The sequence below is a fragment of the Hippichthys cyanospilos genome, chromosome 2 (genome assembly GCF_059441005.1).
Source record: "Hippichthys cyanospilos isolate Australia breed blue-spotted pipefish chromosome 2, RoL_Hcya_1.0, whole genome shotgun sequence".
NCBI lineage: Eukaryota > Metazoa > Chordata > Actinopteri > Syngnathiformes > Syngnathidae > Hippichthys > Hippichthys cyanospilos.
Window position 1 is genome coordinate 1,399,238 of NC_142370.1, and position 27,845 is coordinate 1,427,082.

Genomic DNA, 27,845 nt, shown 5'->3' on the forward strand with positions numbered 1-27,845 from the left:
TTTTAAAAATCCTTAAAATTAGGCAAAGGAATTTATTAGAAAAACAGCAGTTGTAGCGTAATTGGGGGTACTTCATTGATGGTTGTAGTGATTTAGGAGTGTTTACCCCAACTCAACAAGGGGGGCCAGTGATTCATTTTGAGGGTATAAATGATTAACAAGCATTTAAGATAAATCCCCACAATTTGACAAAATAATTTATTTAATAAACGACTGTTGTAGTGTGATCATGAAAACGTCATTGATGTGCCCAGTGATTTTGGACTCCTTATATTAAACAATATTACAGCTACAGATTGATATTTAATTTATTATTATTATTATTATTATTATTATTATTATTATTATTATTATTATTATTATTATTATTATTATTATTAAGAACAAAAATGTCCAAAATTAAACAAACGCTTTTTTATCCAAAAGCACTGTTCCAATATGATCATGTTAATGTCTTTGGCGTGTTCGTTGATTTCATAATCATAAATTGTGGCGTTACTGTTTTTTTCCCCCCTCCTCATCTAGTAACTTGCAGACGGTCCCTTGCGCACTCGCCCAGCCTTTGCTGCTCATAGAGATCAATTGCGTCTTTTCAGCGAAACAAACGGTTTAAATATTTTACAAATGTTTTTTTTGACATTGTAGCTGGTAGTCCGTGTTATGAAGGAGGCACAAAGGCAACTTTGATGTTTAGACAACCTTTTGGCTGAGAGGTATTAATCGCGAAAGTCCGAATCTGCCAATATCTTGCCAACTTTACTTAAGTATTGGACAGTGCAAATACTTTATTTCTGATGTAGTTACGTTTAATAGTCATTAAATCAATGGCTGCAACAAAAAAAGGAAAAGAAAAGAAACTATTGCTTTTGAATGCTCTGGAAATTGAGTGTTGCTTCATTATCTTATTAAGGGTAATGTTATGAATGGTGTGCATTCTCAAGCCCCTGTGTGCCTCTAGTTGTTATTAGGCTTATTAAGTAGTAATAAATAGGTACAGAGTCGGTATGCACAGCCGATTTGAAGCCCGCTACAACTTTCATAAATTACCCCTCTTTTTTTTCAAGATGATATACGTTACCAAAATCGAACGGTTTTTTTTCGCTTTCTACCACTTAGGGGTGGGGCTACTTGGAATAAAAAAAATCACTTCGCATTGATGACGACAGAGAGAGGTAGGTTATTATTTCCTCTTAAATTCGAACCGAATGTAACATTTTCCCAAAATTATTGTTGCTTGTTTCAGTTTTTCCGAGTGAATGTACCTGTGTGACGTTTTTTTTTTTTTTTGTAATTGTAATTTATAAATACTGCAAATTACATTTTGGCGACTGACCCGACTCAAAATGTATGAAAGTGACTAAAACCTTGAAAATATTTAACATATAAGGCATGGCTATACACTTCAAAATGTATAGTGTTAGGTTTATTTTCCATAACCTTGCTTTATGTTCTGTAAATGCCATTAGAAATCGGTGCAAACCAGTGTGAAAAAACTCTTGGCTAGCAGGTGGAGGAAAAATGACCTAGCATCGTTTAACACGTGTTTTGTGTAAAACTACAAACAGTCGATGAATTCCTATTATTCCTGAACTCCTATTATAGACTGTACATTTCAATATTTCGTCGTCAACGTTTTCCAGTTTTTTTTTTTCCTCCATGATGCTTTGATGCTTTGTGGTTAACCCCTCAACAATTCACTCTTGTGGAAATTGCGCGTCATCATACCACTAAACTTTAAATGATGTTGTGCATATAAACTAGGTTTGGTCCAACTTTGTACAGTTTCGACAACTATTTAGAATTTATCTAATAAAATATCACGGTCTTAATAGTGTGGCAACACAGATGCTCATCGCGAAAGCAGTTAAAGTAGAAACACGCATCACGGCCAAAAACTGGATTTTTCGCCCTAACAGCCGCATAGAGATGGATGGATTTTATTAAAACAAAGTTTTTGCCCTCTATAGAACTTGTACTATTTCCAGATTTGGCTGCCAAAGTCACAGAGGGAAACTACTTTGTCTTTTTGTAATTATGGTATGGATAGCCGGACCCCAAATGTCCTGCTAAGCAGGAGGGGGATGAAGATTTATTCTGGTCCTCAACTCACCATCTCCCCTGACCTGGAGGCCCAAGCCAAGCTCCTTTTGTGCCCCCCATCGCCACCATTATCCCCTCAGGCAATCAAAAATCAGGCGCCTGAGGGGAAGTTTTCCCTTGAAGGTAAAGTAAATCATGTAAGTTTATTAAGTCACATATGCACCTATACACACTGCCACACACATGCTTGTACATAAACTCATCAAAGATAACGTGTGAAAAAAAATATTCATTCATTGAATTATTTTTCTACTATTCTATTTCCATCATTTGTATTCCGCCCATTTTTTGTGTTCTAACATGATTACTTGCTTTCTCTTGTAATACTGTATTTGGTATACTTTTGGTTTTTCATCAAGTGTCAACAAAGAGCATTACTTGTTTGTTTTAGGTTCACAATGTGATTGACTCACCACTACTTTGGTTTGTTGAGAGGTTGCCCCACAAGGACATGAATGCATTTGAAATACAATTACGTGCAGGTTAACACAATTGTTGCAATGAACTGTTTATTATAAGGACACCCACATGACTTTTTTTCTTCCCTTTCAGTTTTATGGTTGTTTACACACACACATTCCAGGCACCCGCACGCGCACACATAATTATGCCTTTGACTTTTATGTTTACCTTGGTCCACTTTAGATGCAGTCAATGCGGATGTGAGGCAGAGGGGTGCCTCGGGATGCGCCCATGCGCATAATCACATTTCAAAAACTAAGTACACTGTTTGTAATTTTCAGTTGTAGAACTTCAACAACACATACAGAGCATTTTTAAACCACTACAGGATGAAGCATCCGTGAAGATCGCCCTCTGGAGGGAGGCCACCATAATGTTTCTTTGGGGATCAACTATCGCTTCACCCATTTGAGTGTACGAGGCTATTACTACGGTGTCACCATGCACACAAAGCAGTACACTAAAGTAGATGTGAGTAATTAATTGCTTCTATGGTGGTACTCAAATAATGCCTGTGTTCAAGGTATTTTAATACTTATCAAGCTACATCAAGAAAAAAACAAATAGCAGTACTCAAAGTACTTCTGTCTCAGTCGCGCTCTTGGTAAGATGCTGCCATTTATACCATGTGAACTACAATCTCACAACACATTTCAGTCAAGACAGAACCATTGACGTAGCTTGGCTATTCTGATTGAACCATACACGTGACACGTGTGTTTGGCTTATATAAAATGAATACAACACACCTGTGAATCCAGATGAAAGTCAACTTAGGTTTGGCCTTTTAATTCCAATTGAGGTGTTAATATGAAGCATTTTCATAACTATGAGTCATTCATATCCATTCTAATTGGAATAAATGGAATGAATTAGACACATGAGTCAACCCAGTCACCATCCCCCTGGCCGTGTGGGAAGCCACATTTGATGAGCACCCACTTATACCTGCCGGTGGCCTGCGCCTCACACTTTTGTTCATGTCATTCATATCTATTCTAATTGGAATAAATGGAATAAATTAGACACTCAGCTATGGTTGAACTTAAAATTGCACAAATCCTGTGAATTCCGACTTTTAATGGTAATTACAATATGAGTTCTCTAGTCCTCTTTCATTAACGCAAATAGAGAAGGTTTTGTGTTAAAAACTGAAAGTTCTGTATAATGATGACCATCACACGCGTCCGTGTGCCTGGAATGTGTGTATGTGAACAACCAGTACTTTTGTTTTGAATTTCATCCATTGTGACACTTCATTTTATTATTCCACTCAACAGATCTGCAAGTCAAGCAAAAACATCACCATCATTGATTACTTGGCTAACATAGTGGAGGTGGTGGAGGACTCGGGGAACCCAGTCACCATCCCCCTGGCCATGTGGGAAGCTACATTTGATGAGCGCCCACTTATACCTGCCGGTGGCCTGCGCCTCCCACTTTTGTTCAGCACAAAGGGGTAAGTCATGAGGCTCCGTACAGAATAGTTTTTTACATTGTTTCTTTTTTTCTTTCTAATGTTAATAATCCAGCCTGTTGGCATAAGTTTCATTTTTTATACTCGTTTTTTATTTTGTAATGAGTGAATGGCAACAACACACTATAGCTTCCTACTTTTACTTTCAGTTTTCGTTGGAGTTGTGGAGAAATTTAGCACTAAATCGGCCTAGTAAATACTGTATTTTTTTATTTATTTCATTTTCTTTACTGAAGTAGTCGCACCTGTGAACTTTTGAAGCACACGGCCAGGCAACCAGCAGATGTTTGTCATCGTCCTCATTTCATTGGAGGGCTGCATGGTGCACCTTGCAGATGCAAGAGCGGATTTGATGTGGCAACGTTACCTGTCCAGATGTAAATTAATTATGTTTAAAAAGAATTACGAGACTGACCGTTCATAATACGTCACAGAATAAAGGCGATGTCTGGTGAGAGCCCTGGTGGGGACCCTTGCCCAATGTTAATCTCTTATAGGGCGATCGAAGTATTTATCTATTCTGCACTGACTAAAGGAACGATGAAGCTAAGATGCTAATGCTAATGTAAACTGAGAGCCATGTCGTTTTCCGCCGAATGCCATTGCTTTGCTCGCAAAAAAAGTATTTTTGCTTGTCCTAAGACTATCTCGTTGCTTATTGCAATGCTTGTTAGCCACGATCATTTTTATTCATTTACAATGAGCTTATTTTGAATACGTTATAAATTTATAGTAGTTCTTAATTTAAAATGATTATTTAATAATTTACATAAATTCTTTTTATACTATCTAAGTATCTCTTATTTACCTAATTTTAAAATATATGTGATGCCTTAAATGCAGTCCAAATATGAAATATGAAATGTAATGTAATAATAATACAAAACTATTTATTATACTATTTATTATAGTGCAAAAGTGACATTTGAAATGGAAGCCATCCTTGCTGCTTAAATGGGTGCTTAGCGGCTGTGCTTCACTTGATGGCTGAATTTCACATTGAGGTTCTGTAGATATGAGCTTCTCTTGTACTTCATGCAGTTTCAGCGACTCTCTTGAAACAATTAGAATATATCAAATCAAAAACCGTGTTTTTGGCTTTCTCTTTCAGAATGGCAATAGCATTGCTCATTGTTAAGGTGGTTGCAGAACACATAAGTGTCAAGGCAAAACCTGTGTCCTCACCTTGTGTCCAAAGACACAAGAGCATCGATTTTGTGTTTGTCAATGAGCAGAAGGGCCACAAAAATTCATGTCGGGCCCCAACTACAATTACCAGAGGAAAAGGAGGCCCAAACCAGAGAGCTGTTCTGTGCCTCGTCTGTGCCATCAACTCCAGCCCACGTAAAACAAAAGCTGCCTGAGGGTACGGTGACTGTGGATGGACAATTCATCCATGTAAGTTTGTTGAGTCACAAACGTATACACACACACTCACAACAGGGCTCCATCCAGAATATTTATTTTACTAGGAGCATGGTATCTGCTAATCAGAAATTTAAGAGGTTATTCAAAGTAATATGCAAAAATATGAAAACAAATATCCATTATTTTGAGATTTTTCTATATTTTATGTATTTTTTAATGTGTCACCTGCAATATTTATATTTTTCACAAATTACATACATATTGTACAAACATACAGACAAATATACATACATGCGCACAACATATTATACACACCTACTGTACTGTACACACTGTTGGAACTTTCACATTTGTTCGTAGTTTCGATTGCGGGCCCAATTGAATAATAGGATATTGTTTACATACCTTTGTGAAAGATTCCTGCGCGTTCGGGTATGAGCCGGGATAAACACACATGCACACGTTCATCGCGTCAACAACACTTCGAAGATTTATTATTACCAAATTGTCTAATGCAGTTTACAAGTCAATTGTCCAAAACAGAGATCTCTGGATCATTCCCGTGTCATGGTGAGAATGATGCCGGTTCCTCATCCGCCCTTCTCTTTTGTATTTGCCGGTCCACTGAATGGGGGTTGTCACAGGTCCATGTCATCCTGTCCTCTGCTGCCCCCTTTCGGTTGGAGGATTCCAATCCAGCCATTTCAGCAACTGTGTAGACGCTTTTGACACTCAAACACACATTAGAACGTTCTTTTTTGCACCATTATATAGCCCTGACTTTTATTGTTACATTCATCTGATCTTTTAACTCCTCTCTCATACGGTACGATATTTCAGTATTTTATTGTTTGCGCCCGTAGGTGTATGTGTGTGTATGTGTGTGCATGTGTGTGTGTGTCCCCACCGTCCCAGCCCTGTGGACGCCAATCACCTCTGTGTATTCGAGGTCGATCATCAAACAATGCATTCTGGAGGACTTTACCCCCACTCCTATCTTTTGTGGCGCCCCTCTTTTGTTATTGCCGCCAGTAAGTCCCTGTTTTACTGACTGCATCACAAAGACAAATGATCGCACCAGGTGTTGACCTCCCGGGCCGGCTCCACAGAAAGTTGCTACTCTGAATTTTTCTTGCCAGTCACCCTACTAAAAACTACATTCCTTCAGTCCCTCTTTTGATCTCTCGAAGAGGAGATCAGACAATAACCACGCCCTCATCGTCATCACTTGGTACAATCTCATGATGTGGCATGAGCGAAAGTGGCATCATGTGTGCGGGATCCTCACCCCGTCTGCCACCTGCAGTTGCTAAAATTAACCTTGCACACAGCAAACGAGAGAGGAATGCAACAACATCCACAGGAGACCAGGATCTCCAGGAAGACAGAGAGCGACGCCAACACCGACATCACAACGCCCTTCCATCTGCCAAACACACTATAGAACCAATCCTCCAACGGGTTCCTGATCCCCGAGGCTTCTTTCAATTCCAACGAGAGAGTCTTAAGCCCGCAGAGAGCTCTGGTCTCTGGTCACAGAACCATCAAGGGCAGTATTATTGGGCATTGTAGGTGCAACACATTTCACCAAACATGGAACAGACCCCTTCCTCTTTAGCCAACAGCATGCCTAATGCCATCCTATTTTGCACTGTCATCAGTGATGTCGGAGCCAACTGTCCAGCCAATCCTTCTACCGCATCCCCCTTTTGGCGTGAAACGCCAACCAAAAGGACAGCTCCTTTGTTGTAACTGACACCCGCACCTTGTCCTCTAGGATTAGTGCCGACAGCAAAACCAACGCCGACCGTTCTGGTCGCCTCGCGTGGGAGTCCACCGAATTGCCACATGCTAAATTAAAATCATTGTTAATAATTTGTACCCAAGTGTGGTGCATGCATCGTAATTTCCAATTTTACAGTGTGCAAAAGAGCTCTAAACCAATAATTTGAGTACGCCGGTATTCCAAATAATTCTCACTTGCTCGGCCACCACAAAACCCACTCAAAGGGACCCATCGGAGGCCCGCCAACAGCATCCATCAGTGAAATGGATCAAGTGTTCCTGCAGAAGAAGAATGTGCTAGTCTGGTTTGGCCCACAGCCCCTGAGAAACACGCATTTCACAGCAATGAGGTTCACTCTTGATACCAATTAAGCCACATATACGTCACTTATGTGTAGTGTTGTCAGCAAGGTGAACAATCAATTTCAACCGTGGGAACATTGTGAACGGTGATGACGTATTGCACTAAGCTACCGAGTGTGTTGTTAAAATATAAATTTTCCATAAGATGGCCACCACAGTGGCAGGATGAGCAGTTCATGATGGTTGTGTAGTTTCAATTGCATCTAATGACATGGTAGAATATGTTAATTGTTTTTATACAATTTGCCAGTAAAAGGAAATGCCATTAGAGACCGTTTCGACAACTCGTACATTTAAGATAGAAAGGTTAGTTATAACCAGGTGAGGCAGGTGTGCGGTGGTTGCAAAGGAGGGCCACAATCAAGTGAACCACTCCTTTCTTCGCTACCGGGGTCCACTCCAACACTACACCAAAATCCTGCCGTAGCCACACAAATCAAAAGGAGAGCATGTGTTTGAAGTATGTAATTCAAGACGGACCTTCTGTGTTCAGCAGACTTAATGGTTCCAACCGCGGTGGTGACATGCCTCAGCAAGACTACTGTACTTCTGCGCAACAATACCTTTTCTTTTTCAAGGTCTTTAAGCCTCTCCTGAGCAGTAGGAGGAGGACCAAATGTGTCATGATGTGACACGAGACAGGGGTTTTCCCCCCTGCACAAAGAATGTCCTCCACGCACTGCACTAGGAGGGCATCGATCAGTATGTCCATTCTAGCTAAATGTGGTATCAGGGACTTGAGTGGACAGCCCTGAGTTTAATTTGAACCCTTGTTGTTAATGGTGCTAATTTCAATTTGAATTCTATGTGTGTGAATGTGTAATTTTATCAACACTTCTCGGTTGGTGGCAGATAGACAAACTCTTTTGTCAAATCTATCATTGTGAAACTCTTAAACCTTTGGATGCAAGGCTGACAGCAGTCTGTCTGAGAATAGCAAGGTGTGATGTTTACATCGACTTTGTGTTCAGATTGATTTTGCATATACGATGTGTCAGGACTTTCAATTGACAACGCAAGCAAGACATGCGATTTAGCACTAAGCTCATTTGGTATCACTGAAACTGTTTGTGAAGAAAGGTCACATTTGGCAAGAATGCCTTGTTTTTTAGTGAACATCGATGGCAGAACACTGAAGAGTCCACAAATCGCCTTCAATGTCATCAACAGCTTTTGCATCTATGTCTTCATGGTTTCTATCATAAAGGAGGGTGCAGTGGTAAGGGTCAAGAGGCCGAGGGGAAGATCGGAGTGTCGGGACCAAGGGCTTTCAGATCAGGAAGAAGGAGTGAATTCAGGTACGTTCAGACGTTCCTGGTTTCAGGTTTGCAAAGTGGATGCCACAACATGGGTTGAGTCTCAGGAAGAGTGTATTTCCCCCTTGGTTTGTGCAAAAGTGGGAGGCTCTGGTTTTGTGAGCAAGGTCTCTTGTTGTTCAGTTCATTGGGTTTGCGGAGCGTGGGCAAACAGATGTTGCACTGACTGTCCCAGCACCTGTATTTGAACTTGTTACATCCATGGCAGTCATGTGGGTGATTCAGCAAAGCAAACAAAAGTCATTGTGTTTGCAATTAGTCCATACCCCTTCCCAGGGGGTACCTGCCTGGTTGTGCAGGTATTGTCTGCTGTTGATCCAGCTCTTGTACTGCCATGGCGGTGACTTGGTTTTGCCTGGAACCGTAGCATCCTCTGGCTGCCCAAAACTTGCCCAGGATGCAGGGTGTCCAGTGGTGACTGCAGAGATGCCTTCCTCCCGTGATCAGTGGAAACACTCCCATGGCATCCACTCCTTCTCCTTCTCGTTCCACCCCGGGTCCATCCAGCTCCTTTCCAGCCACGCCCATGGCCCACACCATGGCCACCTCCATTGGGCTGTTCAGCCACCGCATTTTATTAGGGCCCGAGCAGCTACCGCTGCGAGAGCCCTCTTGTTTTTCTCCAGATTATTATTATTATTATTATTATTATTATTATTAGGGCCCGAGCAGCTACTGCTGCGAGAGCCCTCTTGTTTTTCTCCAGATTATTATTCTTATTATTAGGGCCCGAGCAGCTACCGCTGCGAGAGCCCTCTTGTTTTTCTCCAGATTATTATTATTAGGGCCCGAGCAGCTACCGCTGCGAGAGCCCTCTTGTTTTTCTCCAGATTATTATTATTATTATTATTATTATTATTATTATTTACTGTGCAGCGCTTTTCCATTTTTGAGGGCCTAAACATGCACGAAAAGTCACCAAAATTTGCACATTTGTCGGGCCCGTTGAAAAATTGGATATTTTTGTGTTTCCCAAAACAATGCAAAAAAAATGGCTCTGCAGCGCCACCTAAGGTTGAAAAAGTGCACCTGGTCCCGGCCCGTTTGACCTAGAGCTACGAAAATTTTTAGGCATATGTAGGACCTTGAGACCTACAAAAAAGTCAGCGCGAGCCATGTGCTCAGATGTACAGAAAAAGAGTTATGAATTTTTGAATGTGCATTTTTGGCCCATTTTTGCACGTTTGCAGGTCCCAAACTGCTCCTTGTTTCTCCTAAACGCTTTACTCAATCACCTTCAAATTTGCTGTGGTCCATATTCACACATAGGGGCACAAGTGGGCAAAATTTGGTGCAGATCCGCTGACATATATGATAGGGGCGTGGCTTCAAATTATGTGTTCAATTTTTCCTTCGCCAAGAGTGACATAAACCTTAATAACTTTGTTGTACTAGCTAAAAAAAATCTAAAACTTCATAGATACATGGAAACTTATGTCTTTAACACCTTTGAAAAAAGTTTTTTTAAATACCTACTAGCGCCGCCTAGTGGTTGATTAAAATGTTATTTTTTACACTTTCATGTATTGTGCACAGTCTGTTTGAGTAAAACAAATGAAAATTGGTCAGAATATCATTAAGACATGGAATATTAAGGTTTTAAAATTTTACGACATTTCGATAATGGGCGTAGTCTGCACGCCACCTCAAAGTCAGATGACTCGCCAAAACGACAAAAGTGGCTGTAATTGGCCCCAAAATGGCCTTATGAGTGGAAAATAGCCTCTCACTCCCGGCCCGTTTGACCTAGAGCTCCAAAAATTTGTAGCCTTATGTAGGGCCTCGAGCCCTACAAAAAAGTCAGTGCGAGCCATATGCTCAGATGTACAGAAAGAGAGTTATGAATTTTTGAATGTTCACTATTGGCCCGTTTTTGCTCATTTGCAGGTCCTGAACTGCTCCTTTTTTCTCCCAAACGCTTGACCCGATCGCCTTCAAATTTGCTGTGATGTTTTATCTGACTGTGAGGCACAATTGTTCAAATTTTTGTGACGATCCGCCAACAAATATGTTGGGGGCGGGGCTTTATATTATGCCTTTGATGATTACTTTGCCACATGTGAAACAAACCTTTATAACTCAGCTTTACAAGCTTGGCAAAATCTGAAACTTCACAGACACATGGAAACTTAAGCCCTTAACACAAGTGTTTAAAAAAATATTCAATTGCTTATAAGGCCATCTAGTGGCAAACAAAAATGTCAGTCTGATGTCTCGCCAAAACTAACAAAGTTGCTGTGTTTGGTCCCAGATAGTCTTATCTTTTCTAAACTTCATATATTTAATGAGTTTCCAATGCGGAATACACCTATCAATGTATTTTTTGTTATAGTGCGAGTGCCACCTAGTGGCAGCCAAAAATATAGCATTTTTTAAACGTTTTTATGTGTTTAGCTGAGCCCTTTGAAGTAATATCGCTGAAATTAAGTCTGAAAAGCCTCTACACAGCCCTGCTGACCTCCACCAAATTTTACGAAGTTTCGATAATGGGCGTGGCCTCTACGACCATTTTCATTCCAAAGCTTTATCTGTCCAGTAAAATTTGCTGTAATTTGACCCAGATGATCTGATCTTCTCACAACTTCACACATTGGAAGAAAATCTATTCCTGAAGACATTAACAAACATATATTCCAGTTTAAAGCTAGCGCCACCTAGTGGCTGCAAAAAATGTCATTAGTCGAAAGACTGGAGTCAATCCTGTTTGGTTTGACCTACAGCGATAAAACTTTTTAGGCACATGTAGGATTGTAAGACCTACAAAAAAGTCAATAGTAGTGATGTGCTAGGATGTACAGAATAATTGTTATGATTTTTTTTAATGTTCAATTTTGCCCCATTCTTAGACATTAGCTGGTCTAAAACTAGTGCCTTTTTCTCTTAAACGGTTCACCGCATTAACTTCTACATTGGCATGGACTATTAGCAGATATAGCGGCACAAATATGCCAAAAATTGTGAAGATCCCATGACTTGTAAGATGTGGGCGGAGCTTCACTTTTTTTTGAATATTTCCTTTGCCAAGAGTGACAAAAACCTTAATAACTCAGCTGTTTTAGCAGCAAACCATGTGAAACTTTGCAGGGACTTTAAAAGTCATGCCCTAATACAGCTATATGATAAACTTCCAAATCATTTACAGTGCCACCTAGTGGCGGACAAAAATCTCATTTTTTACACTTTCATGTGCTGTGCAATGCCTGTTTGACTAAATGAACTCAAAAGTGGTCAGAAAAGCTATGAGAGAGTGGAAAATGAGGGTTCTCAACTTTTATGACTTTTCCATAGAGGGCGTGGCCTCTATGCCAGCTCAAAGTCCGATTTCTCGCCAAAACGGTAAAAGTTGCTGTAATTGGACCTAGATGATCTGATATTTGCAAAACTTCGTATATGGGATGGGTGTCCAATGTGAAACACACGTACAAGTGTGGACACCTAATTTTTTATCATAGTACGAGCGCCACCTAGTTGCAGCAAAAAATATAGCAATTCCTTTACATTTTTATGTACTCTGCTGAGCTCCTCGAAGTGATTTTCCTTTAAATAATGTCTGAAAAGCCATTGGCCACGCCTAATGCCTTCCACCAAATAGTACAATGTTTCGATAATGGGCGTGGCCTATATGACAGTGCAAAGTCACACAACTGTAACAATAAAAGCTGCAGTTATTCAACCCACACTATCCCACCTTTTCTAAATTTTACAAACTTGATAAGAGTTCTGCAGTGAAGTCAACTACAACTAATTTTTCATCGTTCATAGTCCTTGTTCATACCCCGACCTGTTCATACCCCAACGTGCACAGGTCTGCGAGGGCCCTTTATAGCTGCTTGCAGCTCTAGTTATTATTAGGGCCCGAGCAGCTACCGCTGCGAGAGCCCTCTTGTTTTTCTCCAGATTATTATTATTATTATTATTATTATTATTATTATTTACTGTGCAGCGCTTTTCCATTTTTGAGGGCCTAAACATGCACGAAAAGTCACCAAAATTTGCACATTTGTCGGGCCCGGTGAAAAATTGGATATTTTTGTGTTTCCCAAAACAATGCAAAAAAAATGGCTCTGCAGCGCCACCTAAGGTCGAAAAAGTGCACCTGGTCCCGGCCCGTTTGACCTAGAGCTACGAAAATTTTTTGGCATATGTAGGACCTAGAAACCTACAAAAAAGTCAGCGCGAGCCATGTGCTCAGATGTACAGAAAAAGAGTTATGAATTTTTGAATGTGCATTTTTGGCCCATTTTTGCACGTTTGTAGGTCCCAAACTGCTCCTTGTTTCTCCTAAACGCTTTACTCAATCACCTTCAAATTTGCTGTGGTCCATATTCACACATAGAGCCACAAGTGGGCGAAATTTGGTGCAGATCCGCTGACATATATGATAGGGGCGTGGCTTCAAATAATGTGTTCAATTTTTCCTTCGCCAAGAGGGACAAAAACCTTAATAACTTTGATGTACTAGCTTAAAAAAATCTAAAACTTCATAGACACATGGAAACTTATGTCTTTAACACCTGTAAAAAAAGTTTTTTTAAATACCTACTAGCGCCGCCTAGTGGTTGATTAAAATGTCATTTTTTACACTCTCATGTATTGTGCTCAGTCTGTTTGAGTAAAACAAATGAAAATTGGTCAGAATATCAATAAGACATGGAATATTAAGGTTTTAAAATTTTACGACTTTTCGATAATGGGCGTAGTCTGCACGCCACCTCAAAGTCAGATGACTCGCCAAAACGAAAAAAGTGGCTGTAATTGGCCCCAAAATGGCCTTATGAGTGGAAAATAGCCTCTTACTCCCGGCCCATTTGACCTAGAGCTACAAAAATTTGTAGCCTTATGTAGGACCTCAAGCCCTACAAAAAAGTCAGCGTGAGCCATATGCTCAGATGTACAGAAAGAGAGTTATGAATTTTTGAATGTGCACCTTTGGCCCGTTTTTGCTCATTTGCAGGTCCCGAACTGCTCCTTTTTTCTCCCAAACGCTTGACCCGATCGACTTCAAATTTGCTGTGATGTTTTATCTGACTGTGAGGCACAATTGTTCAAATTTTCGTGACGATCCGCAATCAAATATGTTGGGGGCGGGGCTTCATATTAAGCCTTTGATGATTACTTTGCCACATGTGAAACAAACCTTTATAACTCAGCTTTCCAAGCTTGGAAAAATCTGAAACTTCACAGACACATGAAGACTCAAGCCCTTAACACATGTATTTAAAAAAATCTTCAATTGCTTATAAGGCCACCTAGTGGCAAACAAAAATGTCAGTCTGATTTCTCGCGAAAACGAACAAAATTGCTGTATTTGGACCCAGATGGTCTTATCTTTTCTAAACATTACATATTTGATGGGTTTCCAATGCGGAATACACCTATCAACTTATTTTTTGCTATAGTGTGAGCGCCACCTAGTAGCAGCCAAAAATATCGCATTTTTTAAACGTTTTTATGTGTTTAGCTGAGCCCTTTGAAGTAATATCGCTGAAATTAAGTCTGAAAAGCCTCTAGACAGCCTTGCTGACCCCCACCAAATTTTACGAACTTTCGATAATGGCCGTGGTCTCTACGACTATTTTCATTCCGAAGCTTTATCTGTCCAGTAAAAGTTGCTGTAATTTGACCCAGATGATCTGATCTTCTCACAATTTCACACATTGGATGAAAATATTCTCCTGAACATATCGACAAAAATATATTCCAGTTTAAAGCTAGCGCCACCTAGTGGCTGCAAAAAATGTCATTAGTTGCAAGATTACAGTCAATCCTGTTTGGTTTGAACTACAGCTATGAAACTTTGTATGCAAATGAAGGACTGGAAGACCTACAAAAAAGTCAATAGAAGTGATGTGCTAGAATGTACAGAAAAATTGTTATGAATTTTTTTAATGTGCAGTTTTGTCCCATTCTTAGACATTAGCTGGTCTCAAACTAGTGCCTTTTTCTCTTAAACGATTCACCCCATTACCTTCAAATTTGGCATGAATCATTATCCAACTGAGGGGCACACATAGTCCAAATATCGTGAAGATATCTTGACAGAAAAGATGGGGGCGGAGCTTCAAATTATGTTTAATACTTCCTTCGCCAAGGTTGACAAAAATATTAATAACTCAGCTATGACAGCGTCAAACCATCTGAAACTTTCCTGGGACTTTAAAAGTCATGCAATAATACAGCTATGTGATAAACTTTCAAATCATTTACAGCGCCACCCAGTGGCGGACAAAAATCTCATTTTTTATACTTTTATGTACTGTGAAATGCCTGTTTGACTAAATGAACTCAAAAATGGTCAGAAAATCTATGACACATTGGAACATTAAGGTTCTCAACTTTTATGACTTTTCATTAAAGGGTGTGGCCTCTATGCAAACTCAAAGTCTGATGTCTCGCAAAAACGGTCAAAGTTGCTGTAATTGGACCTAGATGATCTGATGTTTGCAAAACTTCATATATGGGATGGGAGTCCAATGTCAAACACACCTACAAGCCTATTTTTTATCATAGTACGAGCGCCACCTAGTGGCAGCAAAAAATATAGCAAATCCTTAATGTTTTTATGTACTCTGCTGAGCCCCTTGAAGTGATATCCCTTAAATGTTTTCTGAAAAGCCAGTGGCCATGCCTTATGCCCCCCACAAATCAGTACAATGTTTCGACAGTGGGTGTGGCCTATATGGCATTGAAAGTCACAAAATTGGAACAATGAAAGCTGCAGTAACTCCACACACATTGTCCCACCTTGTCTAAATTTTACATATTTGGTAATAGTCCTGCACTGAAGTGATCTACAACTAATTTTTCATCATTCATAGTCCTTGTTCATACCCCGACCTGTGCATACCCCAACGTGCACAGGTCTGCGAGGGCCCTTTATAGCTGCTTGCAGCTCTAGTTATTATTATTAGGGCCCGAGCAGCTACCGCTGCGAGAGCCCTCTTGTTTTTCTCCAGATTATTATTATTATTATTATTATTATTATTATTATTTACTGTGCAGCGCTTTTCCATTTTTGAGGGCCTAAACATGCACGAAAAGTCACCAAAATTTGCACATTTGTCGGGCCCGGTGAAAAATTGGATATTTTTGTGTTTCCCAAAACAATGCAAAAAAATTGGCTCTGCAGCGCCACCTAAGGTCCAAAAAGTGCACCTGGTCCCGGCCCGTTTGACCTAGAGCTACGAAAATTTTTAGGCATATGTAGGACCTAGAGACCTACAAAAAAGTCAGCGTGAGCCATGTGCTCAGATGTACAGAAAAAGAGTTATGAATTTTTGAATGTGCATTTTTGGCCCATTTTTGCACGTTTGCAGGTCCCAAACTGCTCCTTGTTTCTCCTAAATGCTTTACTCAATCGCCTTCAAATTTGCTGTGGTCCATATTCACACATAGGGGCACAAGTGGGCAAAATTTGGTGCAGATCCGCTGACATATATGATAGGGGCGTGGCTTCAAATTATGTGTTCAATTTTTCCTTCGCCAAGAGGGACAAAAACCTTAATAACTTTGATGTACTAGCTTAAAAAAATCTAAAACTTCATAGACACATGGAAACTTATGTCTTTAACACCTTTAAAAAAAGTTTTTTTAAATACCTACTAGCGCCGCCTAGTGGTTGATTAAAATGTCATTTTTTACAGTTTCATGTATTGTGCTCAGTCTGTTTGAGTAAAACAAGTGAAACTTGGTCAGAATATCATTAAGACATGGAATATTAAGATTTTAAAATTTTATGACTTTTCGACAATGGGCGTGGTCTGCACGCCACCTCAAAGTCAGATGACTCGCCAAAACGAAAAAAGTGGCTGTAATTGGCCCCAAAATGGCCTTATGAGTGGAAAATAGCTTCTTACTCCCGGCCCATTTGACCTAGAGCTACAAAAATTTGTAGCCTTATGTAGGACCTCGAGCCCTACAAAAAAGTCAGCGCGAGCCATGTGCTCAGATGTACAGAAAGAGAGTTATGAATTTTTGAATGTGCACTTTTGGCCCATTTCTGCTCATTTGCAGGTCCCGAACTGCTCCTTTTTTCTCCCAAACGCTTGACCCGATCGACTTCAAATTTGCTGTGATGTTTGATCTGACTGTGAGGCACAATTGTTCAAATTTTTGTGATGATCCGCAATCAAATCTGTTGGGGGCGGGGCTTCATATTATGCCTTTGATGATTACTTTGCCACATGTGAAACAAACCTTTATAACTCAGCTTTACAAGCTTAGAAAAATCTGAAACTTCACATACACATGAAGACTTAAGCCCTTAACACAAGTGTTTAAAAAAATCTTCAATTGCTTATAAGGCCATCTAGTGGCAAACAAAAATGTCAGTCTGATGTCTCGCCAAAACGAACAAAGTTGCTGTGTTTGGTCCCAGATGGTCTTATCTTTTCTAAACTTCATATATTTGATGGGTTTCCAATGCGGAATACACCTATCAACGTATTTTTTGTTATAGTGCGAGCGCCACCTAGTGGCAGCCAAAAATATAGCATTTTTTAAACGTTTTTATGTGTTTAGCTGAGCCCTTTGATGTAATATCACTGAAATTAAGTCTGCAAAGCCTCTAGACAGCCCTGCTGACCTCCACCAAATTTTACGAAGTTTCGATAATGGGCGTGGTCTCTACAACCATTTTCATTCCGAAGCTTTATCTGTCCAGTAAAAGTTGCTGTAATTTGACCCAGATGATCTGATCTTCTCACAATTTCACACATTGGATGAAAATATTCTCCTGAACATATCTACAAAAATATATTCCAGTTTAAAGCTAGCGCCACCTAGTGGCTGCAAAAAATGTCATTAGTCGAAAGATTACAGTCAATCCTGTTTGGTTTGACCTACAGCTATGAAACTTTGTAGGCAAATGAAGGACTGTAAGACCTACAAAAAAGTCAATAGAAGTGATGTGCTAGGATGTACAGAAAAATTGTTATGAATTTTTTTAATGTGCAGTTTTGTCCCATTCTTAGACATTAGCTGGTCTCAAACTAGTGCCTTTTTCTCTTAAACGATTCACCCCATTACCTTCAACTTTGGCATTAATCATTATGCAACTGAGGGGCACACATAGTTTAAATATCGTGAAGATCTCTTGACAGAAAAGATGGGGGCGGAGCTTCAAATTATGTTTCATACTTCCTTCGCCAAGAGTGACAAAAATATTAATAACTCAGCTATGACAGCTTCAAACCATCTGAAACTTTCCTGGGACTTTAAAAGTCATGCAATAATACAGCTATGTGATAAACTTTCAAATCATTTACAGCGCCACCCAGTGGCTGACAAAAATCTCATTATTTATACTTTTATGTACTGTGAAATGCCTGTTTGACTAAATGAACTCAAAAATGGTCAGAAAAGCTATGACACATTGGAACATTAAGGTTCTCAACTTTTATGACTTTTCAATAAAGGGCGTGGCCTCTATGCCAACTCAAAATCCGATGTCTCGCCAAAACGGTAAAAGTTGCTGTAATTGGAACTAGATGATCTGATATTTTTTAAAACTTCGTATATGGGATGGGAGTCCAATGTGAAACACACCTACAAGCCTATTTTTTATCATAGTACGAGCGCCACCTAGTGGCAGCAAAAAAAAATAGCAAATCCTTAATGTTTTTATGTACTCTGCTGAGCCCCTTAAAGTGATATCCTTAAAATGTTTTCTGCAAAGCCAGTGGCCATGCCTTATGCCCCCCACATATGAGTACAATGTCTCGACAGTGGGTGTGGCCTATATGGCATTGAAAGTCACAAAATTGGAACAATAAAAGCTGCAGTAACTCCACCCACATTGTCCCACCTTGTCTAAATTTTACATATTTGGTAATAGTCCTGCACTGAAGGGATCTACAACTAATTTTTCATCATTCATAGTCCTTGTTCATACCCCGACCTGTTCATACCCCAACGTGCACAGGTCTGCGAGGGCCCTTTATAGCTGCTTGCAGCTCTAGTTATTAGGGCCCGAGCAGCTACCGCTGCGAGAGCCCTCTTGTTTTTCTCCAGATTATTATTATTATTATTATTATTATTATTATTATTATTATTATTATTATTATTTACTGTGCAGCGCTTTTCCATTTTTGAGGGCCTAAACATGCACGAAAAGTCACCAAAATTTGCACATTTGTCGGGCCCGGTGAAAAATTGGATATTTTTGTGATTCCCAAATAAAAGCAAAAAAAATGGCTCTGCAGCGCCACCTAAGGTCGAAAAAGTGCACCTGGTCCCGGCCCGTTTGACCTAGAGCTACGAAAATTTTTAGGCATATGTAGGACCTAGAGACCTACAAAAAAGTCAGCGCGAGCCATGTGCTCAGATGTACAGAAAAAGAGTTATGAATTTTTGAATGTGCATTTTTGGCCCATTTTTGCCCGTTTGCAGGTCCCAAACTGCTCCTTGTTTCTCCTAAACGCTTTACTCAATCGCCTTCAAATTTGCTGTGGTCCATATTCACACATAGGGGCACAAGTGGGCAAAATTTGGTGTAGATCCGCTTACATATATGATAGGGGCGTGGCTTCAAATTATGTGTTCAATTTTTCCTTCGCCAAGAGGGACAAAAACCTTAATAACTTTGATGTACCAGCTTAAAAAAATCTAAAACTTCATAGACACATGGAAACTTATGTCTTTAACACCTTTAAAAAAAGTTTTTTTAAATACCTACTAGCGCCGCCTAGTGGTTGATTAAAATGTCATTTTTTACACTTTCATGTATTGTGCTCAGTCTGTTTGAGTAAAACAAATGAAAATTGGTCAGAATATCAATAAGACATGGAATATTAAGGTTTTAAAATTTTACGACTTTTCAATAATGGGCGTAGTCTGCACGCCACCTCAAAGTCAGATGACTCGCCAAAACGAAAAAAGTGGCTGTAATTGGCCCCAAAATGGCCTTATGAGTGGAAAAAAGCCTCTCACTCCCGACCCGTTTGATCTAGAGCTCCAAAAATTTGTAGCCTTATGTAGGCCCTCGAGCCCTACAAAAAAGTCAGCGCGAGCCATATGCTCAGATGTACAGAAAGAGAGTTATGAATTTTTGAATGTGCACTTTTGGCCCGTTTTTGCTCATTTGCAGGTCCCGAACTGCTCCTTTTTTCGCCCAAACGCTTGACCCGATCGACTTTGAATTTGCTGTGATGTTTTATCTGACTGTGAGGCACAATTGTTCAAATTTTTGTGATGATCCGCCATCAAATATGTTGGGGGCGGTGCTTTATATTATGCCTTTGATGATTACTTTGCCACATGTGAAAACAAACCTTTATAACTCAGCTTTGCAAGCTTGGAAAAATCTGAAACTTCACAGACACATGGAGACTCAAGCCCTAAACAGAATTGTTTAAAAAAATCTTCTATTGCTTATAAGGCCATCTAGTGGCAAACAAAAATGTCAGTCTGATGTCTCGCCAAAACGAACAAAGTTGCTGTGTTTGGTCCCAGATAGTCTTATCTTTTCTAAACTTCATATATTTAATGGGTTTTCAATGCGGAATACACCTATCAACGTATTTTTTGTTATAGTGCGAGCGCCACCTAGTGGCAGCCAAAAATTTAGCAATTTTTAAAGGTTTTTATGTGTTTAGCTGAGCCCTTTGAAGTAATATCGCTGAAATTAAGTCTGAAAAGCCTCTAGACAGCCCTGCTGACCTCCACCAAATTTTACGAAGTTTCGATAATGGGCGTGGCCTCTACGACCATTTTCATTCCGAAGCTTTATCTGTCCAGTAAAATTTGCTGTAATTTGACCCAGATGATCTGATCTTCTCACAATTTCACACATTGGATGAAAATATACTCCTGAACATATCGAAAAAAATATATTCCAGTTTAGAGCTAGCGCCACCTAGTGGCTGCAAAAAATGTCATTAGTCGCAAGATTACAGTCAATCCTGTTTGGTTTGACCTACAGCTATGAAACTTTGTAGGCAAATGAAGGACTGCAAGACCTACAAAAAAGTCAATAGGAGTGATGTGCTAGGATGTACAGAAAAATTGTTATGATTTTTTTTAATGTGCAGTTTTGTCCCATTCTTAGACATTAGCTGGTCTCAAACTAGTGCCTTTTTCTCTTAAACGATTCACCCCATTACCTTCAACTTTGGCATGAATCATTATCCAACTGAGGTGCACACATAATCCAAATATCGTGAAGACCTCTTGACATAAAAGATGGCGGCGGAGCTTCAAATTATGTTTAATACTTCCTTCTCCAAGAGTGACAAAAATCTTAATAACTCAGCTATGACAGCTTCAAACCATCTGAAACTTTCCTGGGCCTTTAAAAGTAATGCAATAATACAGCTAGAAGATAAACTTTAAAATCATTTACAGCGCCACCCAGTGGCGGACAAAAATCTCATTTTTATACTTTTATGTACTGTGAAATGCCTGTTTGACTACATGAACTCAAAAATGGTCAGGAAAGCTATGACACATTGGAACATTAAGGTTCTCAACTTTTATGACTTTTCATTAAAGGGCGTGGCCTCTATGCAAACTCAAAGTCTGATGTCTCGCCAAAATGGTAAAAGTTGCTGTATTTGGACCTAGATTATCTGATGTTTGCAAAACTTCATATTATGGATGCGAGTCCAATGTGAAACACACTTACAAGCCTATTTTTTATCATAGTACGAGCGCCACCTAGTGGCAGCAAAAAATATAGCAAATCCTTAATGTTTTTATGTACTCTGCTGAGCCCCTTGAAGTGATATCCCTTAAATGTTTTCTGAAAAGCCAGTGGCCATGCCTTATGCCCTCCACAAATCAGTACAATGTTTCGACAGTGGGTGTGGCCTATATGGCATTGAAAGTCACAAAATTGGAACAATAAAAGCTGCAGTAACTCCACCCACATTGTCCCACCTTGTCTAAATTTTACATATTTGGTAAGAGTCCTGCACTGAAGTCATCTACAACTACTTTTTCATCGTTATTAGTCCTTGTTCATACCCCGACCTGTTCATACCCCAACGTGCACAGGTCTGCGAGGGCCCTTTATAGCTGCTTGCAGCTCTAGTTATTATTATTTACTGTGCAGCGCTTTTCCATTTTTGAGGGCCTAAACATGCACGAAAAGTCACCAAAATTTGCACATTTGTCGGGCCCGGTGAAAAATTTGATATTTTTGTGTTTCCCATAACAATGCAAAAAAAATGGCTCTGCAGCGCCACCTAAGGTTGAAAAAGTGCACCTGGTCCCGGCCCGTTTGACCTAGAGCTACGAAAATTTTTAGGCATATGTAGGACCTAGAGACCTACAAAAAAGTCAGCGCGAGCCATGTGCTCAGATGTACAGAAAAAGAGTTATGAATTTTTGAATGTGCATTTTTGGCCCATTTTTGCACGTTTGTAGGTCCCAAACTGCTCCTTGTTTCTCCTAAACGCTTTACTCAATCACCTTCAAATTTGCTGTGGTCCATATTCACACATAGGGGCACAAGTGGGCAAAATTTGGTGCAGATCCGCTGGCATATATGATAGGGGCGTGGCTTCAAATTATGTGTTGTATTTTTCCTTCGCCAAGAGGGACATAAACCTTAATAACTTTGATGTACTAGCTTAAAAAAATCTAAAACTTCATAGACACATGGAAACTTATGTCTTTAACACCTTTGAAAAAAGTTTTTTCAAATACCTACTAGCGCCGCCTAGTGGTTGATTAAAATGTCATTTTTTACACTTTCATGTATTGTGCTCAGTCTGTTTGAGTAAAACAAATGAAAATTGGTCAGAATATCATTAAGACATGGAATATTAAGGCTTTAAAATTTTACGACTTTTCGATAATGGGCGTAGTCTGCACGCCACCTCAAAGTCAGATGACTCGCCAAAACGAAAAAAGTGGCTGTAATTGGCCCCAAAATGGCCTTATGAGTGGAAAATAGCCTCTCACTCCCGGCCCGTTTGACCTAGAGCTCCAAAAATTTGTAGACTTATGTAGGACCTCGAGCCCTACAAAAAAGTCAGCGCGAGCCATATGCTCAGATGTACAGAAAGAGAGTTATGAATTTTTGAATGTGCACCTTTGGCCCGTTTTTGCTCATTTGCAGGTCCCGAACTGCTCCTTTTTTCTCCCAAACCCTTGACCTGATCGACTTCAAATTTGCTGTGATGTTTTATCTGACTGTGAGGCACAATTGTTCACATTTTTGTGATGATCCGCCATCAAATATGTTGGGGGCGGGGCTTTATATTATGCCTTTGATGATTACTTTGCCACATGTGAAACAAACCTTTATAACTCAGCTTTACAAGCTTGGAAAAATCTGAAAATTCACAGACACATGAAGACTCAAGCCCTTAACACAAGTGTTTAAAAAAATCTTCAATTGCTTATAAAGCCATCTAGTGGCAAACAAAAATGTCAGTCTGATGTCTCGCCAAAACGAACAAAGTTGCTGTGTTTGGTCCCAGATGGGCTTATCTTTTCTAAACTTCATATATTTGATGGGTTTCCAATGCGGAATACACCTATTAACGTATTTTTTGTTATAGTGCGAGCGCCACCTAGTGGCAGCCAAAAATATAGCATTTTTTAAACATTTTTATGTGTTTAGCTGAGCCCTTTGAAGTAATATCGCTGAAATTAAGTCTGAAAAGCCTCTAGACAGCCCTGCTGACCTCCACCAAATTTTACGAAGTTTCCATAATGGGTGTGGCCTCTACGGCCATTTTCATTCCGAAGCTTTATCTGTCCAGTAAAAGTTGCTGTAATTTTACCCAGATGATCTGATCTTCTCACAATTTCACACATTGGATGAAAATATTCTCCTGAACATATCGACAAAAATATATTCCAGTTTAAAGCTAGCGCCACCTAGTGGCTGCAAAAAATGTCATTAGTCGAACGATTACAGTCAATCCTGTTTGGTTTGACCTACAGCTATGAAACTTTGTAGGCAAATGAAGGACTGCATGCCCTACAAAAAAGTCAATACAAGTGATGTGCTAGGATGTACAGAAAAATTGTTATGAATTTTTTTAATGTGCAGTTTTGTCCCATTCTTAGACATTAGCTGGTCTCAAACTAGTGCCTTTTTCTCTTAAATGATTCACCCCATTACCTTCAACTTTGGCATGAATCATTATCCAACTGAGGGGCACACATAGTCCAAATATCGTGAAGATCTCTTGACATAAAAGATGGGGGCGGAGCTTCAAATTATGTTTAATACTTCCTTTGCCAAGAGTAACAAAAATAAGGTTGAAAAAGTGCACCTGGTCCCGGCCCGTTTGACCTAGAGCTACGAAAATTTTTAGACATATGTAGGACCTAGAGACCTACAAAAAAGTCAGCGCGAGCCATGTGCTCAGATGTACAGAAAAAGAGTTATGAATTTTTGAATGTGCATTTTTGGCCCATTTTTGCACGTTTGCAGGTCCCAAACTGCTCCTTGTTTCTCCTAAACGCTTTACTCAATCACCTTCAAATTTGCTGTGGTCCATATTCACACATAGGGGCACAAGTGGGCAAAATTTGGTGCAGATCCGCTGACATATATGATAGGGGCGTGGCTTCAAATTATGTGTTCAATTTTTCCTTCGCCAAGAGTGACATAAACCTTAATAACTTTGTTTTACTAGCTTAAAAAAATCTAAAACTTCATAGATACATGGAAACTTATGTCTTTAACACCTTTGAAAAAAGTTTTTTTAAATACCTACTAGCGCCACCTAGTGGTTGATTAAAATGTTATTTTTTACACTTTCATGTATTGTGCTCAGTCTGTTTGAGTAAAACAAATGAAAATTGGTCAGAATATCATTAAGACATGGAATATTAAGGTTTTAAAATTTTACGACATTTCGATAATGGGCGTAGTCTGCACGCCACCTCAAAGTCAGATGACTCGCCAAAATGAAAAAAGTGGCTGTAATTGGCCCCAAAATGGCCTTATGAGTGGAAAATAGCCTCTCACTCCCGGCCCGTTTGACCTAGAGCTCCAAAAATTTGTAGCCTTATGTAGGACCTCGACCTCTACAAAAAAGTCAGCGCGAGCCATGTGCTCAGATGTACAGAAAGAGAGTTATGAATTTTTGAAGGTGCACCTTTAGCCCGTTTTTGCTCATTTGCAGGTCCCGAACTGCTCCTTTTTTCTCCCAAACGCTTGACCCGATCGACTTCAAATTTGCTGTGATGTTTTATCTGACTCTGAGGCACAATTGTTCAAATTTTCGTGACGATCCGCAATCAAATATGGTGGGGGCGGGCCTTCATATTATGCCTTTGATGATTACTTTTCCACATGTGAAACAAATCTTTATAACTCAGCTTTCCAAGCTTGGAAAAAACTGAAACTTCACAGACACATGGAGACTCAAGCCCTTAACACAAGTGTTTAAAAAAATCTTCAATTGCTTATAAGGCCATCTAGTGGCAAACAAAAATGTCAGTCTGATGTCTCGCCAAAACGAACAAAGTTGCTGTGTTTGGTCCCAGATGGTCTTACCTTTTCTAAACTTCATATATTTGATGGGTTTCCAATGCGGAATACACCTATCAACGTATTTTTTGTTATAGTGCGAGCACCACCTAGTGGCAGCCAAAAATATAGCATTTTTTAAACGTTTTTATGTGTTTAGCATAGCCCTTTGAAGTAATATCGCTGAAATTAAGTCTGAAAAGCCTCTAGACAGCCTTGCTGACCTCCACCAAATTTTTCAAAGTTTCGATAATGGGCGTGGCCTCTACGACCATTTTCATTCCGAAACTTTATCTGTCCAGTAAAAGTTGCTGTAATTTGACCCAGATGATCTGATCTTCTCACAATTTCACACATTGGATGAAAATATTTTCCTGAACATATCGACAAAAATATATTCCAGTTTAAAGCTAGCGCCACCTAGTGGCTGCAAAAAATGTCATTGGTCGAAAGATTACAGTCAATCCTGTTTGGTTTGACCTACAGCTATGTAGGCAAATGAAGGACTGCAAGACCTACAAAAAAGTCAATAGAAGTGATGTGCTAGGATGTACAGAAAAATTGTTATGAATTTTTTTAATGTGCAGTTTTGTCCCATTCTTACACATGAGCTGGTCTCAAACTAGTGCCTTTTTCTCTTAAACAATTCACCCCATTACCTTCAACTTTGGCATGAATCATTACCCAACTAAGGGGCACACATAGTCCAAATATCGTGAAGATCTCTTGACATAAAAGATGGGGGCGGAGCTTCAAATTATGTTTAATATTTCCTTCGCCAAGAGTGACAAAAATCTTAATAACTCAGCTATGACAGCTTCAAACCATCTGAAACTTTCCTGGGACTTTAAAACTTTCAAATCATTTACAGTGCCACCCAGTGGCGGACAAAAATCTCATTTTTTATACTTTTATGTACTGTGAAATGCCTGTTTGACTAATTGAACTCAAAAATGGTCAGAAAAGCTATAACACATTGGAACATTAAGGTTCTCAACTTTTAAGTCTTTTCAATAAAGGGCGTGGCCTCTATGCAAACTCAAAATCCGATGTCTCACGAAAACGGTAAAAGTTGCTGTAATTGGACCTAGAAGATCTGATATTTTTAAAACTTCATATATGGGATGGGAGTCCAATGTGAAACACACCTACAAGCCTATTTTTTATCATAGTACGAGCGCCACCTAGTGGCAGCAAAATATATAGCAAATCCTTAATGTTTTTATGTACTCTGCTGAGCCCCTTGAAGTGATATCCCTTAAATGTTTTCTGAAAAGCCAGTGGCCATGCCTTATGCCCTCCTCAAATCAGTACGATGTTTCGACAGTGGGTGTGGCCTATATGGCATTGTAAATCACAAAATTGGAATAATAAAAGCTGCAGTAACTCCACCCACATTGTCCCACCTTATCTAAATTTTACATATTTGGTAAGAGTCCTGCACTGAAGTCATCTACAACTACTTTTTCATCGTTCATAGTCCTTGTTCATACCCCGACCTGTTCATACCCCAACGTGCACAGGTCTGCGAGGGCCCTTTATAGCTGCTTGCAGCTCTAGTTATTATTATTATTATTATTATTATTATTTACTGTGCAGCGCTTTTCCATTTTTGAGGGCCTAAACATGCACGAAAAGTCACCAAAATTTGCACATTTGTCGGGCCCGGTGAAAAATTGGATATTTTTGTGTTTCCCAAAACAATGCAAAAAAAATGGCTCTGCAGCGCCACCTAAGGTCGAAAAAGTGCACCTGGTCCCGGCCCGTTTGACCTAGAGCTACGAAAATTTTTAGGCATATGTAGGACCTAAAGACCTACAAAAAAGTCAGCGCGAGCCATGTGCTCAGATGTACAGAAAAAGAGTTATGAATTTTTGAATGTGCATTTTTGGCCCATTTTTGCACGTTTGCAGGTCCCAAACTGCTCCTTGTTTCTCCTAAACGCTTTACTCAATCACCTTCAAATTTGCTGTGGTCCATATTCACACATAGGGGCACAAGTGGGCGAAATTTGGTGCAGATCCGCTGACATATATGATAGGGGCGTGGCTTCAAATAATGTGTTCAATTTTTCCTTCGCCAAGAGGGACAAAAACCTTAATAACTTTGATGTACTAGCTTAAAAAAATCTAAAACTTCATAGACACATGAAAACTTATGTCTTTAACACCTTTAAAATTTTTTTTTTTAAATACCTACTAGCGCCGCCTAGTGGTTGATTAAAATGTCATTTTTTACACTCTCATGTATTGTGCTCAGTCTGTTTGAGTAAAACAAGTGAAAATTGGTCAGAATATCATTAAGACATGGAATATTAAGATTTTAAAATTTTATGACTTTTCGATAAAGGGCGTGGTCTGCACGCCACTTCAAAGTCAGATGACTCGCCAAAACGAAAAAAGTGGCTGTAATTGGCCCCAAAATGGCCTTATGAGTGGAAAATAGCCTCTTACTCCCGGCCCGTTTGACCTAGAGCTACAAAAATTTGTAGCCTTATGTAGGACCTCGAGCCCTACAAAAAATTCAGCGTGAGCCATAT

The 27,845-nt window shown here is 39.6% G+C and overlaps 1 long non-coding RNA gene across 3 annotated transcripts in view; it reads left to right on the plus strand.

The window, feature by feature from the left end:
- The first annotated feature begins 1,977 nt into the window (after positions 1-1,977).
- The window catches only part of LOC148426828 (uncharacterized), a 52,821-nt gene continuing 26,953 nt past the window's right edge, over positions 1,978-27,845 (plus strand). The window contains exons 1-3 of one of the 3 annotated variants that reach the window (XR_015864888.1): positions 1,978-2,237; positions 3,843-4,021; positions 5,151-5,437. This is a non-coding gene — a long non-coding RNA (uncharacterized LOC148426828). Of the gene's footprint in view, positions 2,238-2,510; positions 3,034-3,842; positions 4,022-5,150; positions 5,438-27,845 lie in introns of those variants that run through there. The other 2 variants (XR_015864889.1, XR_015864887.1) reach the window with 2 other exon arrangements.